The sequence below is a fragment of the Echeneis naucrates genome, chromosome 18, assembly GCF_900963305.1.
Source record: "Echeneis naucrates chromosome 18, fEcheNa1.1, whole genome shotgun sequence".
Classification (NCBI taxonomy): Eukaryota; Metazoa; Chordata; class Actinopteri; order Carangiformes; family Echeneidae; genus Echeneis; species Echeneis naucrates.
This window is the reverse complement of record NC_042528.1, coordinates 20,143-33,580: the sequence shown is the minus strand read 5'-3', so window position 1 is coordinate 33,580 and position 13,438 is coordinate 20,143.

Genomic DNA, 13,438 nt, shown 5'->3' with positions numbered 1-13,438 from the left:
ACATCATAATACAAGAATATGGGGTTACAATATGAAAAAGACATTAAACACTGGAACTGGATTGAGTGATCTGAATACAGGGGACCAAGCCGAACCCAGAAATGTCGGGTGGGGTTAGGGGTAGATTCGTAAATCGATGTGGTTATGGTTGCAGTGAGATGGGGTTAAGGTTAGGGTTACAGATGGAGGTGGTTATGGTTAGGTTTACAGTCAAATGGGGTTATGGTTAGGGTTACAGTAGAATAGGGTTAAGGTTAGGGTTGTAGTCAGATGGGGTTAAGGTTAGGGTTAGAGTCAAATGTGGTTAAGGTTAGGGTTACAGTCAGATGGGGTTATGGTTAGGGTTGCAATAAAATGGGGTTAAGGTTAGGGCCAGGGTTATAAAATGGTTAAGGTTAGGATAAGTGACTGGGTTGGGCTTGGTCAAGGAGATGACCAGGTTAAGGTTAGGGCAATAAGCCGTCTGATTGAAATAGAGAGAATATTAATAATTAAGGAATTTTGATCACATAGGCGTGGGGGGGTCAGAGATGATGCCCCACATGGACTGCAGGCACCGGCATTGGTAGGGTTTAGAGTTAGGGTTGGGTTGGGGTAGGGAAAAAGGAAATGGGAAAGGGGAAGGGGAAGGTTGTGTGCACACTCCATACAGTCCCGCGAAGCATCCCTCCTATCCCCCATAAGGCCTTGTGGATATAAATGTCCAAATCTACAAATTAGGGTCCCCGTTGTTCTCTGTCTTGGGGTCTGATTAAGGCCGAATTGTGTTTTAAGGCAGAGATAATTACAGACAACTAATGGTGTTCTGTATTCCTGAAAAGGTATCAATTTGGGGCCAAATAGTAGAAAAATTTGGGTTATCACAAGGTCATCACAAAGTAGCACTTAAAACACAGAATACAAGGAATTATGTACAATAGGTCACAAGAGACATTTATTTTAGGTCCAAGTGCTCCACCCAGTGGTGAAGCATGGCCTCTGCCGTTTCTTTGGACCAGTGCACTTTGTCCTTTTCAGTGCTGAACCTGGAGGTTGGGAGCTGAGGAATGAAATCACAATATTGTGCAATATATTTATTCACACGTTCCAGGTTCTTCCTCTGTGTTTGTGGGAGCTCTTGGGAAAAGTTAATCAGAGGCACCTTGATCCGGGTCTGAGGAAAGTGCCTCTTCGTAGCTCTCAGGGCCCTTTGGAGCTGTTTGGTGGCAAAGGATGAGGTTTTTTGGGCCCTGTGATTCAGGCCAAAGGCCAAAACGATTGTGTGTGGGGCCTGGGAGCAGGTAGCTTTAGAGATGATGGCCCCTGCGTGTCTGAAGTTGGCCCCCGGATAACTGTCAATCTGCAAATCGCGGTGTTTGAATGAGGGACAACGGGCCAGGTTGTAATCCCCCATGATCAGGACGGGCTGTCTGATTGTGAGGCCCCAGTCCCTCATTTTTTTAGTGGTGTGAATGTGCCTGGTGGGTCGGTGTTTGGAAACCTGAACAGGTGAGTTGGAGGAAAGGAGCCGTGAAGGAGCCAGAGGAGGACGTGGAGATGGACCAGGTGGAGCAGCAGCCGTTGGAGCAGCAGCCGTTGGAGCAGCAGGACGGGTTCCAGGTAAGAGGGGGGGGCATGAGGGAGGGGGGTGGTTGTTTCCCTTGGGACGAGGTGCTGATGCTGGTGGGGGAGGTCTCGGAGGAGGAGTGGAGGTGCCAACAGAATTCCTGTTGGAGGATGCAGGTGCTGGAGGCGCTGGGGCTTTTGGAGGTCTGGGAGGTCTAGAAGGTCTGGGAGGTGGAGTGGAAGCTGGAGCAGGTGGGTTGTTATTGGTTGTGGGGGGAGAGACTTTATTGTTGTGTGTTGTGGTTATGGATTGTGTTGGTGGGACTTGGTCTGAGAGCTGGGCCAGGATGATGGCCTCAGCCTGTGGGATGGTGTCAGCCCTTAGGCGGCGGCCCAGCCTCCTTTTGGCCCAAATGGAGGCGATCTGGAAGGGGCCATGCCAGTCAAGATTTTTGAAGAACATCAGGTTATTAATTTCTTTTTCAATGATTGAGTTATAATGTTCTTTCAGGATCAGGAGTGCCGTGTGTTCCCAGTTCATGGCGTTGCCCTGGATGAGGAGGTTCGTAGACTCCGTGGGGAACGCCGGCCTGATGAATGCGGCCAAGGTCTGTGTCATACGGCTGATGGTGGGTGGAGCCTGATCCGTTGAAATATTAACCAGATGATGTGTTGCAATGATGACTTTATGGAGAATACGGACCTTAGTTGTGAAGTCCGGGTCATCTGATTGGATCCTGTGTGCGGGCCGAACCGCTTCCCGTGTGTGTTGTTGTGTCCCAGGAATCCGGTGTCGGCTCTCGGTCCGGTGTGCGGAGACTTGAATGAAGCGGCGGTCCGGACGGAGTTGGCCGTTGGAGATCCGCTGTTGGCCGGAGCCGGAGCGTTGAGCGGCCGCGGCGCTCTGCGGCAGTCGTTTGCGGCGACCGTAACGGACTACGGTCCAGAGATCGTCCCTCTCGTGTTGTAACATTCCGTACGTGTCTTAATGAGTGTGAAAAGTCTTCCCGAATAACGGGGGAGAATGTACCACACTCTAAAAAAGGTAAGTAAATACCGGCGAGGACAAGGTTTCTCCTCGGAAAAGTATTTATTCAAAAATAAAACAAAAAACAAATAGGACTACGTACAGGAATATGCGCTACGTTTCGGTCATAGAATGAGACCTTCTTCAGGCAATAGAACACGAATTCTGACCTATACAATGTGGAGGTTTGTCATCAGGAATGTTGTCCCGTGTTTCCAGATCGGCAGGAGAGAAGAGGAATGAGACTAATAAAGCCGGCGGTGTTTAAATTTTAAAAGCCGCGGCGTCAGGGAGGTTAAAGGTGAGTAAAGAAACTCATTGTTGCCGTCTGGTGGAAGGGAGGGTAACAACATTTCCCGGTACAACATTGCATATGGACATGAGGGACGATAGAACAATATACAGGTGAGTAATAATTAGCTTTGTACAATATAAACAGGTAAGGAAAAATTGTAAATGAATATTTGAAGATACTGTGCTCATAAATATGAATTAAACAGGTAAGTATAGACATTATGTAGGGTTGTGGTAAGTATTCCCGTTTTTTTTGTCTGTAAAAAAATAAAGTGTTTTGAAATTAATCTGTAGTGTGACATTATTGAACTGAATGATGATAATTGTGCAGAAAAATATTCATAATAATGCTGTACCAGATCACTCTGACGTTCCTATATTAGTATATGAATGAAAATACAAAAAAGATTTTTCACAATGATTGTTGAACATCATAATACAAGAATATGGGGTTACAATATGAAAAAGACATTAAACACTGGAACTGGATTGAGTGATCTGAATACAGGGGACCAAGCCGAACCCAGAAATGTCGGGTGGGGTTAGGGGTAGATTCGTAAATCGATGTGGTTATGGTTGCAGTGAGATGGGGTTAAGGTTAGGGTTACAGATGGAGGTGGTTATGGTTAGGTTTACAGTCAAATGGGGTTATGGTTAGGGTTACAGTAGAATAGGGTTAAGGTTAGGGTTGTAGTCAGATGGGGTTAAGGTTAGGGTTAGAGTCAAATGTGGTTAAGGTTAGGGTTACAGTCAGATGGGGTTATGGTTAGGGTTGCAATAAAATGGGGTTAAGGTTAGGGCCAGGGTTATAAAATGGTTAAGGTTAGGATAAGTGACTGGGTTGGGCTTGGTCAAGGAGATGACCAGGTTAAGGTTAGGGCAATAAGCCGTCTGATTGAAATAGAGAGAATATTGATAATTAAGGAATTTTGATCACATAGGCGTGGGGGGGTCAGAGATGATGCCCCACATGGACTGCAGGCACCGGCATTGGTAGGGTTTAGAGTTAGGGTTGGGTTGGGGTAGGGAAAAAGGAAATGGGAAAGGGGAAGGGGAAGGTTGTGTGCACACTCCATACAGTCCCGCGAAGCATCCCTCCTATCCCCCATAAGGCCTTGTGGATATAAATGTCCAAATCTACAAATTAGGGTCCCCGTTGTTCTCTGTCTTGGGGTCTGATTAAGGCCGAATTGTGTTTTAAGGCAGAGATAATTACAGACAACTAATGGTGTTCTGTATTCCTGAAAAGGTATCAATTTGGGGCCAAATAGTAGAAAAATTTGGGTTATCACAAGGTCATCACAAAGTAGCACTTAAAACACAGAATACAAGGAATTATGTACAATAGGTCACAAGAGACATTTATTTTAGGTCCAAGTGCTCCACCCAGTGGTGAAGCATGGCCTCTGCCGTTTCTTTGGACCAGTGCACTTTGTCCTTTTCAGTGCTGAACCTGGAGGTTGGGAGCTGAGGAATGAAATCACAATATTGTGCAATATATTTATTCACACGTTCCAGGTTCTTCCTCTGTGTTTGTGGGAGCTCTTGGGAAAAGTTAATCAGAGGCACCTTGATCCGGGTCTGAGGAAAGTGCCTCTTCGTAGCTCTCAGGGCCCTTTGGAGCTGTTTGGTGGCAAAGGATGAGGTTTTTTGGGCCCTGTGATTCAGGCCAAAGGCCAAAACGATTGTGTGTGGGGCCTGGGAGCAGGTAGCTTTAGAGATGATGGCCCCTGCGTGTCTGAAGTTGGCCCCCGGATAACTGTCAATCTGCAAATCGCGGTGTTTGAATGAGGGACAACGGGCCAGGTTGTAATCCCCCATGATCAGGACGGGCTGTCTGATTGTGAGGCCCCAGTCCCTCATTTTTTTAGTGGTGTGAATGTGCCTGGTGGGTCGGTGTTTGGAAACCTGAACAGGTGAGTTGGAGGAAAGGAGCCGTGAAGGAGCCAGAGGAGGACGTGGAGATGGACCAGGTGGAGCAGCAGCCGTTGGAGCAGCAGCCGTTGGAGCAGCAGGACGGGTTCCAGGTAAGAGGGGGGGGCATGAGGGAGGGGGGTGGTTGTTTCCCTTGGGACGAGGTGCTGATGCTGGTGGGGGAGGTCTCGGAGGAGGAGTGGAGGTGCCAACAGAATTCCTGTTGGAGGATGCAGGTGCTGGAGGCGCTGGGGCTTTTGGAGGTCTGGGAGGTCTAGAAGGTCTGGGAGGTGGAGTGGAAGCTGGAGCAGGTGGGTTGTTATTGGTTGTGGGGGGAGAGACTTTATTGTTGTGTGTTGTGGTTATGGATTGTGTTGGTGGGACTTGGTCTGAGAGCTGGGCCAGGATGATGGCCTCAGCCTGTGGGATGGTGTCAGCCCTTAGGCGGCGGCCCAGCCTCCTTTTGGCCCAAATGGAGGCGATCTGGAAGGGGCCATGCCAGTCAAGATTTTTGAAGAACATCAGGTTATTAATTTCTTTTTCAATGATTGAGTTATAATGTTCTTTCAGGATCAGGAGTGCCGTGTGTTCCCAGTTCATGGCGTTGCCCTGGATGAGGAGGTTCGTAGACTCCGTGGGGAACGCCGGCCTGATGAATGCGGCCAAGGTCTGTGTCATACGGCTGATGGTGGGTGGAGCCTGATCCGTTGAAATATTAACCAGATGATGTGTTGCAATGATGACTTTATGGAGAATACGGACCTTAGTTGTGAAGTCCGGGTCATCTGATTGGATCCTGTGTGCGGGCCGAACCGCTTCCCGTGTGTGTTGTTGTGTTCCAGGAATCCGGTGTCGGCTCTCGGTCCGGTGTGCGGAGACTTGAATGAAGCGGCGGTCCGGACGGAGTTGGCCGTTGGAGATCCGCTGTTGGCCGGAGCCGGAGCGTTGAGCGGCCGCGGCGCTCTGCGGCAGTCGTTTGCGGCGACCGTAACGGACTACGGTCCAGAGATCGTCCCTCTCGTGTTGTAACATTCCGTACGTGTCTTAATGAGTGTGAAAAGTCTTCCCGAATAACGGGGGAGAATGTACCACACTCTAAAAAAGGTAAGTAAATACCGGCGAGGACAAGGTTTCTCCTCGGAAAAGTATTTATTCAAAAATAAAACAAAAAACAAATAGGACTACGTACAGGAATATGCGCTACGTTTCGGTCATAGAATGAGACCTTCTTCAGGCAATAGAACACGAATTCTGACCTATACAATGTGGAGGTTTGTCATCAGGAATGTTGTCCCGTGTTTCCAGATCGGCAGGAGAGAAGAGGAATGAGCCTAATAAAGCCGGCGGTGTTTAAATTTTAAAAGCCGCGGCGTCAGGGAGGTTAAAGGTGAGTAAAGAAACTCATTGTTGCCGTCTGGTGGAAGGGAGGGTAACAACATTTCCCGGTACAACATTGCATATGGACATGAGGGACGATAGAACAATATACAGGTGAGTAATAATTAGCTTTGTACAATATAAACAGGTAAGGAAAAATTGTAAATGAATATTTGAAGATACTGTGCTCATAAATATGAATTAAACAGGTAAGTATAGAAATTATGTAGGGTCGTGGTAAGTATTCCCGTTTTTTTTGTCTGTAAAAAAATAAAGTGTTTTGAAATTAATCTGTAGTGTGACATTATTGAACTGAATGATGATAATTATGTAGAAAAATATTCATAATAATGCTGTACCAGATCACTCTGACGTTCCTATATTAGCATATGAATGAAAATACAAAAAAGATTTTTCACAATGATTGTTGAACATCATAATACAAGAATATGAGGTGACAATATGAAAAAGACATTAAACACTGGAACTGGATTGAGTGATCTGAATACAGGGGACCAAGCCGAACCCAGAAATGTCAGGTGGGGTTAGGGGTAGATTCGTAAATCGATGTGGTTATGGTTGCAGTGAGATGGGGTTAAGGTTAGGGTTACAGATGGAGGTGGTTATGGTTAGGTTTACAGTCAAATGGGGTTATGGTTAGGGTTACAGTAGAATAGGGTTAAGGTTAGGGTTGTAGTCAGATGGGGTTAAGGTTAGGGTTAGAGTCAAATGTGGTTAAGGTTAGGGTTACAGTCAGATGGGGTTATGGTTAGGGTTACAATAAAATGGGGTTAAGGTTAGGGCCAGGGTTATGAAATGGTTAAGGTTAGGATAAGTGACTGGGTTGGGCTTGGTCAAGGAGATGACCAGGTTAAGGTTAGGGCAATAAGCCGTCTGATTGAAATAGAGAGAATATTGATAATTAAGGAATTTTGATCACATAGGCGTGGGGGGGTCAGAGATGACGCCTCACATGGACTGCAGGCACCGGCATTGGTAGGGTTTAGAGTTAGGGTTGGGTTGGGGTAGGGAAAAAGGAAATGGGAAAGGGGAAGGGGAAGGTTGTGTGCACACTCCATACAGTCCCGCGAAGCATCCCTCCTATCCCCCATAAGGCCTTGTGGATATAAATGTCCAAATCTACAAATTAGGGTCCCCGTTGTTCTCTGTCTTGGGGTCTGATTAAGGCCGAATTGTGTTTTAAGGCAGAGATAATTACAGACAACTAATGGTGTTCTGTATTCCTGAAAAGGTATCAATTTGGGGCCAAATAGTAGAAAAATTTGGGTTATCACAAGGTCATCACAAAGTAGCACTTAAAACACAGATTACAAGGGATTATGTACAATAGGTCACAAGAGACATTTATTTTAGGTCCAAGTGCTCCACCCAGTGGTGAAGCATGGCCTCTGCCGTTTCTTTGGACCAGTGCACTTTGTCCTTTTCAGTGCTGAACCTGGAGGTTGGGAGCTGAGGAATGAAATCACAATATTGTGCAATATATTTATTCACACGTTCCAGGTTCTTCCTCTGTGTTTGTGGGAGCTCTTGGGAAAAGTTAATCAGAGGCACCTTGATCCGGGTCTGAGGAAAGTGCCTCTTCGTAGCTCTCAGGGCCCTTTGGAGCTGTTTGGTGGCAAAGGATGAGGTTTTTTGGGCCCTGTGATTCAGGCCAAAGGCCAAAACGATTGTGTGTGGGGCCTGGGAGCAGGTAGCTTTAGAGATGATGGCCCCTGCGTGTCTGAAGTTGGCCCCCGGATAACTGTCAATCTGCAAATCGCGGTGTTTGAATGAGGGACAACGGGCCAGGTTGTAATCCCCCATGATCAGGACGGGCTGTCTGATTGTGAGGCCCCAGTCCCTCATTTTTTTAGTGGTGTGAATGTGCCTGGTGGGTCGGTGTTTGGAAACCTGAACAGGTGAGTTGGAAGAAAGGAGCCGTGAAGGAGCCAGAGGAGGACGTGGAGATGGACCAGGTGGAGCAGCAGCCGTTGGAGCAGCAGCCGTTGGAGCAGCAGGACGGGTTCCAGGTAAGAGGGGGGGGCATGAGGGAGGGGGGTGGTTGTTTCCCTTGGGACGAGGTGCTGATGCTGGTGGGGGAGGTCTCGGAGGAGGAGTGGAGGTGCCAACAGAATTCCTGTTGGAGGATGCAGGTGCTGGAGGCGCTGGGGCTTTTGGAGGTCTGGGAGGTCTAGAAGGTCTGGGAGGTGGAGTGGAAGCTGGAGCAGGTGGGTTGTTATTGGTTGTGGGGGGAGAGACTTTATTGTTGTGTGTTGTGGTTATGGATTGTGTTGGTGGGACTTGGTCTGAGAGCTGGGCCAGGATGATGGCCTCAGCCTGTGGGATGGTGTCAGCCCTTAGGCGGCGGCCCAGCCTCCTTTTGGCCCAAATGGAGGCGATCTGGAAGGGGCCATGCCAGTCAAGATTTTTGAAGAACATCAGGTTATTAATTTCTTTTTCAATGATTGAGTTATAATGTTCTTTCAGGATCAGGAGTGCCGTGTGTTCCCAGTTCATGGCGTTGCCTTGGATGAGGAGGTTCGTAGACTCCGTGGGGAACGCCGGCCTGATGAATGCGGCCAAGGTCTGTGTCATACGGCTGATGGTGGGTGGAGCCTGATCCGTTGAAATATTAACCAGATGATGTGTTGCAATGATGACTTTATGGAGAATACGGACCTTAGTTGTGAAGTCCGGGTCATCTGATTGGATCCTGTGTGCGGGCCGAACCGCTTCCCGTGTGTGTTGTTGTGTCCCAGGAATCCGGTGTCGGCTCTCGGTCCGGTGTGCGGAGACTTGAATGAAGCGGCGGTCCGGATGGAGTTGGCCGTTGGAGATCCGCTGTTGGCCGGAGCCGGAGCGTTGAGCGGCCGCGGCGCTCTGCGGCAGTCGTTTGCGGCGACCGTAACGGACTACGGTCCAGAGATCGTCCCTCTCGTGTTGTAACATTCCGTACGTGTCTTAATGAGTGTGAAAAGTCTTCCCGAATAACGGGGGAGAATGTACAACACTCTAAAAAAGGTAAGTAAATACCGGCGAGGACAAGGTTTCTCCTCGGAAAAGTATTTATTCAAAAATAAAACAAAAAACAAATAGGACTACGTACAGGATATGCGCTACGTTTCGGTCATAGAATGAGACCTTCTTCAGGCAATAGAACACGAATTCTGACCTATACAATGTGGAGGTTTGTCATCAGGAATGTTGTCCCGTGTTTCCAGATCGGCAGGAGAGAAGAGGAATGAGACTAATAAAGCCGGCGGTGTTTAAATTTTAAAAGCCGCGGCGTCAGGGAGGTTAAAGGTGAGTAAAGAAACTCATTGTTGCCGTCTGGTGGAAGGGAGGGTAACAACATTTCCCGGTACAACATTGCATATGGACATGAGGGACGATAAAACAGTATACAGGTGAGTAATAATTAGCTTTGTACAATATAAACAGGTAAGGAAAAATTGTAAATGAATATTTGAAGATACTGTGCTCATAAATATGAATTAAACAGGTAAGTATAGACATTATGTAGGGTTGTGGTAAGTATTCCCGTTTTTTTTGTCTGTAAAAAAATAAAGTGTTTTGAAATTAATCTGTAGTGTGACATTATTGAACTGAATGATGATAATTGTGCAGAAAAATATTCATAATAATGCTGTACCAGATCACTCTGACGTTCCTATATTAGTATATGAATGAAAATACAAAAAAGATTTTTCACAATGATTGTTGAACATCATTGTGAAAAAGGGTTAGGGTTAGGGTTAGGGTTAGGGTTAGGGTTAGGGTTAGGGTGTGGAACTGAGACGGTCGCCCCCGTGAGGAGGCGGCCAAGGGTGCACTCGCCATTACCGGGGGGCCCCCTGATCACCTCACCAAGCATTTAGTTTATTTTAGTTTACTATTTTTTATTTGTTTTTAAATTAAATAAAATAGTAACTTAAATGAAATAAAATAATATAAATTTTAATTTAACTTATTCCCCATTAGGCCTTTTCATCATGCACCTGCTCGCGACGTTTCGATCAGATTGGATCTTCTTCAGGCTAAGGTGCATGTGTACCCCCCAAAAAACGAAAATAAAATGAGGGAGAAGCTGCTCCTCTCTGGTATTTATAGTTTTCTTTAGGACCGCCTACTTGGCTTTTCTGAGAAAGTTTTTAGTTTTCGTCAATGTTGTTCTTTAGTTTTTAGTTAGTTCTTTTTGTTTTTTCTTTATCGTCTTTGGTTTTCATGTATTTTTAATTAAGTTGAATGTATTTCCATTGTATATTTGTTGTTATTAAATTATTTTTAAACCCTTTTCATGCCTCTTGTGTTTATTTATATATTAAGGTAAGTATTTGTATTTTTTTATCTCCACAGGTATTTATTTTTAATTTTTCAGGTAAGTATTTCTGCTTTTTCAGGTAAGTATTTCTGCTTTTTCAGGTAAGTATTTCTGTTTTTTCAGGTAAGTATTTATGATTTTATTTTTAATCCACAGGTAAGTATTTGTTTTTTTGTTTGTTTGTCTTAACTTTTTTTAGGTAAGTCCCCGGGTGAGTATATGTTCACCAAGTTACCTCCTTTTGTCCTTCTCCTATCCTTCCTTCCCTCCAATTCCTCTTGACTACTTCCATCCTTCCTTTCCTTTTCCTTCTCCAACCTCCTTGCCTTTTGCTTTTAACTCCTACCCTTCCTTCTTCTTAGCCTCGGCACTAGTTAGTTCCTTTTATTTCTTACTTGTTCTTTATATTTGGCTTTTTCTTCATACTTGACTTTTTCTTTATTTCTGAGCTTCGACGGGGTATTTCCTCTTCCCGGAGCATAATATTCCTATTTGGTTTTACTAACTAGCGGGTCTCCAAATTAGGGTTAGGGTTAGGGTTGCAAACTCTAGGGTTAGGGTTAGGGTTAGGGTTAGGTTTAGGTTTCAGGTAAGTGTCAGAAGTCACTAGGGTTAGGGTTAGGGTTAGGGTTAGGGTTGTGTCTAATTAGTTTTATTTTTAAGTCCAAATTGGGTTTTACTTTAGGTCTTGGGTCAATTAGGTTAAGTTTAGGGTCCAGATTGGGTTTTTAATTTTAGTCCATAATTGGTTTATTAATTTGAGTTTGGGATACTTTGGAATATTCAATTGGTGTTGGGATTAGCTTGGTTTGGAAATCAGGGGGCCCTGGTCCGTTAGGCTCTGGCTGGTTAGGTTGTGGAACTGAGGGTTAGGGGTTAGGGTTAGGGGTTAGGGTTAGGGTTAGGGTTAGGGTTAGGGGTTAGGGTTAGGGTTAGGGTTAGGGTTAGGGTTAGTGGGTTAGGGTTAGGGTTAGGGTTAGGGTTAGGGTTAGGGTTAGTGGTTAGGGTTAGGGTTAGGGTTAGGTAGGGGATTTGGAACCGGTATCCTCCTAGGAGGAACCGGAAGCGCACGGTCCATCCCCCACATTCCCTGTCTCCCTTGCCCCAGAAAAGATGGACCGCCAAGGGGGCGGGGCTTGTGCCTCCCATAGCGGACCTCTGTCCATTTTAGTTGGGCGTCGCCCATTTTAAAGTAATTGTTTGTGTTTTTTATCTTTTTTTTAAAGTTTTTTATGTTTTTTTATGTTTTTTAATCTTTTTAAACTTTTTAAACAACTAAAAACACTTTCCAAAAATTTAGGAAAGGAAAAAATGTATATAAAAAAATGATCTAATGTAAATAAAAAAATGAAAAAAAATTATTTATTTATTATATTTTTTAATTTTTTAATAAGTGTGTGTGCGTGTATATATGAATGTATTTATTTGTATGTATGTGTAAATAAATGTATGTGTGTGCCTTGGCAACGTTTCGACCCTTTATGGGTCTTCCTCAGGCCTGTGGCACACAAAAAAAGAAAAGAAAAAAGAATTGTGGCTTGGGCTATGGAGATGTTCCTCCTGCGATCGCCTAAGTGAAGGTGAATGAATTCCAAGTGCGCTTGTATTTATATGTTTTCTTCCCAATCGGTTAAGTTTGTTTTTAAAGATTTTTAGTTTTCACTTAAGATTTTTTAATTTTAACTCCTCCCCTTGTGTTTTTTTCATTAATTTAATTATTTAGAACCGCTTATATATATAATAATGTGTATAAATAATATTTTTAAACTATTTATATTATATTTATTTTTGGATTATAGTATTTATATTAAATTATTCATAAAAAAATTTTTTGTTTTTATATAGATAAGTTATTAAATTATATATTTATTTGGTTAAGTTTAGGGAAGGGAGGGGTTAGGGTTAGGGTTAGGATTAGGTAAGGAGAAAGGGGTTAAGGTTAGGGTTAGGGTCAGGGGGTGGGAATGGTTAGGGTTAGGTAAAAAATAAAGGTAAAGGTTAGGTTTAGGGAAGGAAAATGGGAGGGGTTAGGGTTAGGAAATGGGGTTAGGATTAGGATTAGGTAAGGGTAAATGGGTTAAGGTTAGGGTGAGGGAAATGGAAAGGGTTAGGGTTAGGAAAGATAGGGAATAAGGGTTAAGGTTAGGGTTCGGGGGTGGGAATGGTTAGGGTTAGGTAAAAGATAAGGGTAAGGGTTAGGTTTGGGGAAGGGAAATGAGAGGTTAGGGTTAGGATTAGGTAAGGATAAAGGGTTAAGGTTAGGGTTAGGGTGTGGGAATGGTTAGGGTTAGGTAAAGGATAAGGGTAAGGGTTAGGTTCAGGGAAGGAAAATGGGAGGGGTTAGGGTTAGAGTTGGGGGGGTGGGGTTAGGGTTAGGGTTAGGGGGTGGGGGGTAGGAATGGTTAGGGTTAGGTAAAAGATAAGGGTAAGGGTTAGGTTTAGGGAAGAGAAATGGGAGAGGTTAGGGTTAGGAAATGGGGTTAGGGTTAGGATTAGGTAAGGATAAAGGGTTAAGGTTAGGGTTAGGGGATGGGAATGGTTAGGGTTAGGTAAGGGAAGAGGGAAGGGTTAAGGTTAGGGAATAGGGGGGGTTAGGAAGGATAGAGAATAAGGATAAGGGGTTAAGGGTTAGGTTTAGGGTTAAGGAGGAATTGGGGTTAGGTTAGGGAGGGAATAAGGAAAGGATCAATTAACATTAAATTTTGATTTCTAATAGAAGGCGTTTAGGAATTATTCAAATTCACTTAGGATCTAATTAACATGTGAAAATTAATCATAACGGAGATTCAAACCATTTGGTTGTCTTGTTTGTAATCTATGGATCCATTGTCTTTCATGAGTTTTTCTTTCTTTATCGGTCCAAGATGAATTTGCTTGTATGCCAGCCACTTTTAATGCTTTTAAATCATGAAATAAAAAATGTTTAACTAAAGGAGTGTTTGTTTCTTTTCTGTTTTTAA